This window comes from Rhipicephalus microplus, chromosome 7 (assembly GCF_043290135.1).
Source record: "Rhipicephalus microplus isolate Deutch F79 chromosome 7, USDA_Rmic, whole genome shotgun sequence".
Classification (NCBI taxonomy): Eukaryota; Metazoa; Arthropoda; class Arachnida; order Ixodida; family Ixodidae; genus Rhipicephalus; species Rhipicephalus microplus.
In genome coordinates, this window is record NC_134706.1 from 159,578,691 (window position 1) to 159,589,827 (window position 11,137).

General features: G+C 44.1%; 1 long non-coding RNA gene across 1 annotated transcript; it reads left to right on the top strand.

The window, feature by feature from the left end:
• Nucleotides 1–820: 820 nt before the first annotated feature.
• Nucleotides 821–10,824, top strand: LOC119179761 (uncharacterized). The gene is made up of 2 exons (XR_005110865.2): nucleotides 821–1,097; nucleotides 10,459–10,824. It is a non-coding gene; the product is annotated as an uncharacterized LOC119179761 (long non-coding RNA).
• Nucleotides 10,825–11,137: the final 313 nt, after the last annotated feature.

Consider the following 11,137-nt stretch of genomic DNA (forward strand, 5'->3'; position numbering starts at 1 on the left):
GAGCTGTATTCTCATGAATTCACCTGTGTATGTACATATTACGCAACATACAACTGCGGCGCACACCGTCATGGGTACCGGATTAGCTTCGACTACCTGGAGTTGATTACGTGCACTATAGATCAGTACACGGGTGCTCTTGCGCTTCGACACAATCAAAATGCAGCCGCTGTGGCTGCGAGAATCGCACCCACGCCCTACTACTTAACTGCGAAACAGCTTAACCGCGGAGCTTTCATCACAGGCAAAGCAACATTTCGATTGATGCACACACACGGGAATTTGTGACCGATAGCCCACTACAACGTGTAAGGTCTCATACTTACTCGCAATCAACAACTAATATCATCTAACGGGCCCGGCCCTGGCCAGGTCATGGACACACGCGCTCTGTATAAGTTCAGTAGAACACCTGGGCCCGAATTGGGCTTGGGACCACGGGTCCGGGCTTGGCTCAGACTTCATAAAATGGGCACGGGCCTAGCAAGGGCAGAAAAATCTAATTCGAGCAGTGCTCAAGGTCTTATAACTGCAAATTGTCAACTTGGCTGCTACTATAACTTAGTTTTCTAATATAATACCTAGATATTCGGGGAATCGAATGTCTTTATTGGTAGTACTTATCATTGTACATACTATAGAGGGCTGCTTATTTGTCATATGAGTGCACTTGATACAGCATGAATGATCAGCGTTTCCGGAACTCTGCACTAGGGCGCATGATAACGGTATCGTGTTTCTGACACGTAAGCATAGAGTACTCTGATAACTATTATGATTTGTACAAGCTAGCTGCTTCTGATCGTTACCTTTGCTGACAACCACCGGTAACGCGCCCAGTGTAACAGAAATAATATTGTTGGAGATAATTTCATAAAATATGCAGCATATATTTTCAGTTTATCCATTACGACAGCCCTACAGCTTTATCGCCGGGCAAGCACAGATCTTATCGTCTCTGATAGGGCCTACTTTGAGCTGGCTCATTGTGGTATTGTTTCAAGCCTGCAGAGAGCCCGCTTGTGCACTTATCAGCGGCCGCATGGGGCAGCGAGACATGCAATCGATGTCGTTCCTAACTGGCGTGGCGTTCATTTGTAAGTAACTTGACTTTTTCTACGTATAAAGCTTTACTGACACACCACCGTCTCATAAAAGCTGCTCCATTTATGGCGAATCGTCTTAGAATCTCGCTGCTAAACAAGAGGACGTGGGTTCAGTTTCTGGTCATGGCAGCCGCATTTCAATTGTGGTGAAATGGGAACGCTGGTTTACTTGCGCTTCAAGAAATCGAAGAGGTTTAACTAAGAGTTGAAGCTGTAGTAGATTAATTAGGAGCACGCGGTGAGGATGGTCACTATCTGCGCGGTAGCAATAACATCTCGAGCCACGGAGCATGCGCGCACAAAGCCCGCATCTGTAACGAATCATTACGTACCAGTATGGTCAGCTGTCACTTTCACCTGATAGTTTTTGCACTATGGGTTCCGTGAGTTAGTTCATGCTGTAGCTCAGAAATTTGAGACAAATCAGTGTTTCACGGTGGTTACCGCTTTTCCCCGCCCTGGTTAGACTCTCTAGCCAGTAGAATGACTGTTGAAGAAAAGAAAACGGTACCAACAGAAATAACTTTGCAGTCGTTTTAAAACTTTTCAGAAAACAATAATGGCAAAGCTGTTTACATGCTCATGGAACAAATGAACTGTTTCGGACAGGCTGAGGCTTTTTTAAAGCAAAACTGTAGTGCTCTAGGTTTGCCATTTTTTCGTAAATAGATTGAAAAATATTCATAATCATGAACGGACACGTGCTCACTCACAACCAAAGCACTCTTAAGAGATGGCAAAAATCATCATCATCATCATAATCATCATCATCATCATCATCATCATCATCAGCTGGTGTTGGTCTACTGCAGGACGAATGATCCCTAGTTCGAGCGGATTTTAACATGATAGAGGTAATGAGCTCACTTCACCGCAATTCCGGCGTCGGCGTTGCGCCGGCGTGGTTTGTTGTGAGAGAAAAAGTTATGATATTTTGTGACCGAAAAATTAAAAAAGATTCAAATAAAATAATTAATTATCGGTGTTAGTGTGAATCGAACACCACTCAATTGCGCAGAAGCGGGTGTACCCGTTCTACCATACAGCCAACCTTCTTTTTGTGAATTCACTGAAAATAATCTCCTCTGCTTGAAAATGCAGCAACTTTCATGCTCAACAGACACACACGTCGTGCATACAAGCTTCACAATACAGCATGAAATGTTGCCGTATAGTGCGGGGTACAGCCGTGCATTGCCATCGGGTGTTAAAAGTTGGGATTGTTATAATGACTTCATAGGTTAATGCCAGTTACCCACTAGAAAAGGCACAAATTCTACTGCATTGTAAAGACCACATACGTGGAGCATGGAAAGTTCAAGATTTCACACACTGAGTGTTTAAAGTATGCACTAGAACCGGAATATCAATATCGCGTTCAACTTCTAAAGGAGAAGCTTCAGAGACCAGAATTTGTTACCCAGTGTTTTCCGCTTAGGATACAGCCTTAAAGGCAGCGTCTGTCTATTCTTTAGGAATTAGAAACTTTTCGCGTTTATTTTTCACGCACTCCCGCCATGTATATCTCAACGTAAGAAGCACATGGAAGTAGCCGATTAGTCGAAAAACAGGTGCGCGCAACTCGTCCGTTTAGAGGAAGCGTCAAAGTGGGGGTGCGAACACTCGAAGTTAGCAAAAATACGACATTGCCGACACTTTGAAACCAACAATGTCAATATCGAGCGTGACAGGAAGAAGTTAAGAGGGAACACATGCATGAGAAGGAGGGTTATTCAAGGCACTAATACGGCATAAGCTCGCAAGGTCAGAAGTTCAAAACAACGTAGGGCGATTTTTTGAGGAAGAATAGATTTTCAGGCAGTAAAGAAAAGAAGGCAAAGTGAGCGACGAGTCAGGTGAGTTTGGAGTTGATAGGCGGTCAGGTGGTATTCTAACAATACTGATTGTAGGCCTAGTAGGTACTTGCTTACTAACATGCTTTGGCCGCAAGTAACACACACACAAAGTAAAATTCTACATTGCTAAGAAAGTACAACACAGCCCCCTACATAGAGATAGTGCAGCTGCCTAGCATACCATGACAAAATTCGGATCGAATGGATATTTCGGACCAATGCCAATTGTATATTTACTCAAAATACGTGAGGAAGGAATCGTTGAAAAACTAAGAAAAAAAGAGGTATGGTGTGCTGCCTCACTGTCGACCAGCTGCCAGTAATGCACTTCCTCACCAGAGCAGGATCGGCCACCTTGTTGCAGTACCTGGCCACAACCACCCATGAACACAGCAATTAATCTTTGGCCCTCAATCCCCAGCGGCCGCGAACAACTGTCGTATTCGGCGGTCACACCTGTGACGCAGCGGAAGGTGCTAAGACTCCCTGGGTCCGGAGAGGCCACCACTGGAATCCGAACTTGACAATCTTCAAAGCTCGAACGCTATCTAGGGGGGCCAGTCAGGCTGTGCAGTTCGAGGAATCAAAGGGTATTAAATGGGATGTAATAGGGCTCAGCGAAGTTAGGATAACACGTGAGGCTAATACAGTGCTGAAGAATGGACACGTCTTATGCTCCCGTGGATTAGTTGACAGAAAAAAAAGTAGGATAGGAGTTTCTCATACACATTATTATCGGTTGCAATCTAGAGGAATACTATAGTCTAGGTGAGAGAGTGACAATTATCATAATCAGGTTCAACAAAAGGTATGAGATGAAGGTGGTGCGGCCTACGCATCTACATCGAGCTATGATGGTTGAACGCCTCAGCCATTATTAAAGTCAGCCATTAACAAAGTAAAGACACAGTGTACTGTTTTCGTGGGTGACTTTACTGCCAAAGTAGGCAAAAACAGGCCACAGACCTTGCAGTGGGAGAATATGGCATTGGCTCTAGAAATGCGAGAAGATGTTTATTAATAGGGTTTGCATAACGTAATAATTTATTGATTTTGAATACGTTCTTCACAAAACGAGCTAACCGTAAGTGGACGTAGTGAAGTCCTAATGGCGAAACTGAAAATGAATCAGACTTCATTCTGTGTGCCCACCCAGGCATCGTACAAAATATCGAAGTAGTCAGCAAGGTCAAATGCAGTGACCATAAAATGATAAGACCTCGTATTCACCTAGATTTAAAAAAAAGCAAAGACAAAGACTAATACTTAAGAACCCACTTATTGAACTGGTGTTGAGAGGCAAAATACAAGAATTCAGACTTTCGCTTCAGAATTGATTCGAGCCACTAAACGAGATAACCGACTTCAACGTTGACACAATGAACCATAATCTTACTAGTATCATCAAAGAGTGTGCAATTGAAGTTAGAAGTACAGTCACTAGACAGAAAATGGGCAAACCATCTCAAGAGACGAAAAATCTTATTAAGAGACGACAAACAATACAAGCGTAAAATGCAATGGACAAAATAGAGCTAGTGGAGCTTTCGAAGTTGTTAAATGCGTAAGGTAGCCGACATCAGGAGGTATAACATGAAAAAGAATTAAGCAGGCTGTAGAAAGCGACAAAAGCCTAAAAGCTGCGATAGTAGACTTGTGCATAGACAAACATTGGATGTATGCATTGAGGAACAAGAAAGACGATCTTATAAACGATATAGTTTGGATAGTCGAGACTGTGGAGAAGTTCTATAGAGAGCTATACAGAAGCCAAAAGAACGGGGATGATATCGTGAGAAACAATAATGAACCAGAGAAATTGGACATCCTACCCGTAACGACAGGCGAAGTAAGGAAAGCCCTAAATAATCACAGCATATCCACGGAGTGAATGGTCATGAATGGAGCGAAGCGTCCGTTAGCCCATCCGTGCTTCCGCCCGTCCGTTAGTTCTTGCTTGCGTTCGTCCGCACGACCATCCGTGCGTTCATCCATGCGTCCGCCTGTCTGTCCATCCATCCGTGCATTCATACGTCCGCGCGTCTGTCCAACTGTGTTTATTCTGTCTGTGCGTCCGTCCGTGCGCCTATCTAGTGAACACTCCAAGTACCGTCATCTTGCATCCCCTGTGGCAGATAATCACTCCATGCGTCCATCCATCCGTCCTTCCGCATGCTAGTCTGTCTGTCTGTCCCTCCGTCCGTGCGTCTGTTCGTGCGTTCATCTAGTGAACACTCCAAGTACCGCCATATTGCATCTCGCATCCCGGTGGCTACGTACGACTACAACGGAGGATGGACAGACCCACGGCTTAAGGAGCTTCGCTTCTAAAAGAATGCAAAGAGGTAAGGCCGCTGGTTAGGATAACGTAACAAAATACATCCTGAAAGATGGCGGAGAAATGGTGTTAGACAAATTAGTCATCTTACATTCGAAACGACTCTTAGCGGGAAAGGTACCAACATCTTGAAAGAATGCCAACATCATTTCAATCTATAAGAAACAAGACGTGAAGGACATAGAAAATTACAGGCCAATCAGCTTACTGTTCGTTCTCTAGAAAATATTTACAAAATTATTACCTAATAGAAACGAAGCGAAATTTAGTTCAATCAACCAAAGAACCTAGCAGGATTTCGTACTGGCTTTTCCACAAAAGATGATATTCCTACTAAAACCAGGTATTAAAGAAATGCGCTGAATCCAACCAACTCCTCTACATGGCTTTGAGAGATTACGAGAAGGCGTTTGAGCAAGTCGAGACATCAACAGTACTGCAGGCATTACGGAATCAGGGCATTGAAGAATCCTACATAAACCTAATGGAACACAGGATCCACAGACACAATACTTCCGCATAAAGAAAGCAACATAATCCCAATAAAGAAGGGTGCAAGACGGGGCTGCACAATCTCTTCAATGCTATTCACTGCGTGTTTACGGGAGGTATTCAGGACCCTAGGTTAGGAAGAGTTAGGGATAAGAGTTAATGGAGAGTACTTTAGTAACCTGCAATTCACTGATGGCATTGCCTTGATCAGTAACTTAGGGAACGAAATACTACTCATAATTACTGAACTAGACAAGGAAAGCAGAAATGTAGGTCTGACAAGAATATGCACAACACTAAAGAAATGTGCAACAGTCTCGGCAAAAAAACACCACTTTGCGATAGGTAAAGAGACGCTGGAAGTAGTAAAGTAATGTGTATGGTTTGAACAAATAGTAACCGTGGAGCCGAGCCAGGAGAGTGAAACAAGTAGAAGAATAAGGATGGTGTGGATCACAATGAGCAAGGATTTTGAATTCATGAGTGGTAATTTGCAACTAACCCTCAAGAGAAAGGTATATAACAGCTGCAACCTGCCAGTACTTACCGACTGAGCAGAAATATGGAGGCTTACAAGGAGTTTTCAGCTTAAACTGAGGATGACGCAGTGAGTGACGAAAATTATAATGATAAGTGTAACCTTAAGAGACAAGAAGAGAGCAGAGTGGGTCTGCAAAAAAATCAGGGGTAATGAAATCATATTTGAAATCAAGGAAAAGAACTGGACATGAACCCGCTAAGTAGCTTGTTGGCAGGTTAACCGCCGTAGTTAACCCATTTAGGCCCATGAAAAAGCTAGGAGTCGGAATATATTGATATTGGGCACAACTAAATAAATAAAGTAGACAACAACATGTGCAAAGTTTCATAAAGCTCCGTTTATTTCTTCTGAAGGAACGATACTGTACTTTAAGAAGTACGCTGGGCTCTTGCCATAGCAATGCACAAGTTAGTGCGGTGCAAAAACAAAGCACGCGAGGCTCTTGCTGAACAAATGCCAGATTTATTTTGGTGCATGGAAATCGTTGAAGCACCCATGTTTTATGCATAGCGTAACATTACACTTTTCGCAACACCATTTTGATCTTTTGTGACAGACAGTGCACCTCAACTGTTTTTCAAGCTTCTTGTGAAAATGCCCATGCGGATCAAAGACTATGGCAGGCACAGGGGATGCTGGCGACCTCTTGATGGCTCTGTTGGATACACCAAGGCGCAGGTAGTGCCTTGCTATAATGCGGGTGAATGACAGTAAGTCTAGCCGCGAATCTCCAGTAACTTGATAGATCCCCCATGGGTTGACTACGGTCATGCTGATCATCTGGGTGAATAGGGACCACCAACACTTCTTCCCACGGATGAAGATTCTGTAGTTATTAACCGTTTGGTCGTGGAAGTCAACGCCTCCCATACCGCTGTTGTAGCTGTTGAACAGGTGTGGCTGTGGCAACTTTACATTACTTTTTTTTCAGAAGATGACCATCTGCTCACAGAGCATAGCGGCTTGACTGTGTCGTTGTTCGTCGCCATTGTAACTACGCTGTTGTCTCTCCACTTTACGAAGAGTACCTCGTTTTTTGGATCAAAACAGAAGCGGAATTCCCCACGTTTTTGTTGCTCCATCTTCTTTTTCGTTGGCAGAGGGCATCCACTCAGTCGATTCTCTCGTATAGTCCCTGTTGCTCGAAAACCAAGTTTGTGTATTGAAATAAGAAGGCTATAACTCGTAAAAAATTGTCGAAGAATACTTTTTGGTCACTAGGTGTGGGCACGATTTGAATTGAAAGGACCACTCGTGATCCCAGTGGCCCTTTGTTTGGTTAGATCAACTTGCCACAGTAAGTGTCGAAAGCATAGCAGTACCCATCAGCGCTGCACAACATCCAATTCTTGTAGCCGGAGTGGATAGGCTTTCCTCTGATGAACTGTTTGCATGGGTAGTGCCCGAAATATTATATATTGGGTTCATCTATGGACAAAGTTTCGTGAAAAATGCCGTGTTGTCTGAACTTTTTGTTTTTGTTCAAGAGCTCCATCAGTCGTCTCACTTTGAAGATTCTGTCGTTTGTACTCTGAAGCAAATCATTGTCGGTTGGTGCAAAAAGCGCTTTATATCGAGGAATCTCTGTCGGCTCATACAACTTGCTACACACGGAACGTTAGCGTACTCCTCGAGGGACTAGTACATGCACTGGCTGGGCAGCTTGTGGTAGCCACTAAGCAAAAGAATTCCAATAAATTTCTTCAGGTCCTCTATGCCGAAAACAAATCCGCGCTCATTGTTCTGCTTCGCTTAGTTCCCGGTTTGCATCACAATATGCGTAAAAATTTCCTAATCAAGCATTCAGCTAAACACCTCATTTGAAGACTTTCCAAAAAACTCAGATTTTAGCTTTGATTGCTTTTCTTCGGGCCTATTAGTTGATGCTGACCAGGTGTACTCCGGGTCGCTGTTCCGCCAACGTGGGGGCTGAACCTTTGCTCTTTTCTCGCGCGCCGTGGCATCGTCTGGATCGTCGTCACCTCCATCGCAGTGTAACTCTAGCGTGCCTAGAAGAGACTATAATCGTTTATGTTTCTATAAAAGACGTACGATCTCAGTAATTATGTATGTACACACCTGAGACGTCGTTCACAACCACATCCGTCATAACGTCGTCGTCCCCCTCCTCCTCATCAGTGTCCACGGTAGCGTCAGGCGGGAAAATGACAACATCAACAGGCTCGTCAATGTTTCCAGCGACATCTGTTGCAGCCTCGAGGGCCTCAGACAACCGACAAAACGGTATTCTTCCAAAGAAATTGGCTGATTCCATCTTTGAGGCAACCTACAAGATGAAGTGCATATAAGCTCCACGAAGGTCCACTGTACTACACAAAGTACCGCAACATTTAACAACGCCTCAGAGAAACGCCATGCACCATATCTGTTTCTTGCGCTTCGCAGCGATTATTTTTTTTTCACTGATGCGTAATCAGTCCGATTTTTCAACATTTACAGTGAAAAACCTCAAATAACAAAGAAAAATTGGTACTCACCACACGTGTTCCACGGGCGCCCATTTTCCGGAACTTTCATGACTCATAGAACGCACAGCAGAGATGCGAGTGACAATGCCAGATTGGGGGTGTCTTGTCGGGACCTCTGGCGTCCGAAACGCGCACTAGTAAGATCGAAATATGGGCATGTAAAATTTTGCTCCCCGAAAAACGATGTGTACTTTGTAAAGTACGCTGGGCGCTAATGGGTTAACTAAGGGTAACTGATTGGATTCCCAGACAAAGCAAAGGCACAAAGAAGAGACAGAAAATTAGGCGAGCCGATGAGAATAAAAAGTTCGCAGGTATATCGTGGCAACGGAAAGCACCACAGTGGGTTGATTGGTGGATCACGGAAGAGGCTTTTGCTCTGCAGTGGACGTAGCCAGACTGATGATGATGATGATGATGATAATGATGATGATGACGAATTTCTTACCCCTGTAAACATCCGAATTTCGTTACTCCACCTTCTTACACCGTGTTTCACCAAGCTTACCCGAGTGCGTTTTACATTCTTTGATGACCATTATGATACTCTTATAGCGACGTGACGCTTATAGCAGCGTGCAGCATGCTATAGCGAGAAGTGGAAAACAAAGAGGTGAGAGCGTAGAAACCTAGCCATGCCAGCACCACCTAGGTACCTGTCAGCTCCGAGCTTTGCGTGACCTAGTGGAAGCCTCGCTAATTTTTTTGGTCTTTCCGACACGACGAGCACCGGCTGTCACTGTGTTCAAGAACATAGAAGAAAGAACAAAAAATCTTGCCGTATGCATGGCATAAATGATGATAAGTTGGCGAAGCTCGAGTTGAGGAGATAATCGGTGAACCGTAACTCTCCCGAGAAAAGCTAGACTATTACATCATTAAAAAGACGTAAGACTGTGCGTATATTATATTGATCAACTTTTCTATTGTTCTTGTTTGCTTGTTGTCTTGTTTCTTCGTTTGTTCTTTTAACTTCTTTTTTGTCATGGCGGCTGGATTGCGAGGTCTCTTGAATATTACGGCTTTATGGTTCGTGAAATTAAGCAAGAAAGGTTCTTGTACTAGCTGCTGTAGGGATTTCGCAAACACTAATACTATGCAGGGCCCCTAGTATCGTGGTAAGTTGCTTATGGATACATCTGAGTGTGTGTTTAGAAACACTGTTCTAAAAGCACTTTGACTTGGGCGAGTTGATAGGTACATAATTGCGTAGGCTTCAGTGCACTTTGAACTATGACTAATGGAGACACACAGCGCTCGTCTGTGTTCTGTGTGTCTCCACTTGTCTTCGTCTAAATTGCGCTGAAGCCTATCCAATTAGAAAACCTGTCCTGCACGATGCAGTCATTGGGAATTAGGTCCATCCGTGCGTCCGTACATGCATCTATCCGCCCGTTTGTTCACCCCTCTGTCTCTCTCTCTGTCTGTCTGTCTGTCACTCACACTAGCAACACCTGCTGAGTGAGTCATACAACTGCGTGGTTACGAACAAGTCACAAAACGACATATATGAACAGACTCATGGCTTTAGGAGCTTCGCTTCTAATATATCTAGTAAAATAAAAAAAACTGTTGTGAAACCTCAAACTCTCAAAATGCATACTAGTATCTGATTGTGTCGTTAATTTCTGCGCAGTTTCGTGGCTGCAGGCGAGCTACCTTTGCTGCTTTGCCTATGGCTGCCACGAACCACCAGGTGGCTGTCCTCTACCGACGCCGGAAAAGACAATGCGACTGTTTTTCTTCGAACCCGTGTGGCAAGGGTGCGTGGACATCGAAACTAGTGGCTGCGGAGCATACGGCTGGCCGACGCTTTATCACTGCAAATTTTTTTGCAAGCACATGCTGCATGACAGCGTGAATGGCTCATAGGAACAAGTCTCGCAACCACCTCTTACGTGCCTGAGAATAGGACGAGCTTGACCTCTCCTGTATTATTAGTGTGGCCTGCAACACTGCATTTGCCATGTTATTGCATTCAATAAACTGTTCCAACATGTAACTTGGGTCATCTGTAACTTCTTTTATTCCTCACAGATTTCAGTTTCGTACATGAAAGCATTGCTGTGAGAGTGTATGTCGTACGATTTAACTAAAGGGCTGTTAACAAGCTCTGAACGTTCATAATGAATTATTGGCAGTGCGAATTAACGGAACGCAGCCTTGGCACCCCGTTAATTTGCCCTGCCAATATTTTGTTCGGTATAAATCTGCACCAACCAGCCCGCCTTTCAACCCTTCAGCTCTGAAAGTATAAATATTAGGCATGTTCTTCTCTTCTAGTCATTCCCGCGCTTTCGGCCCAATTTGCGACA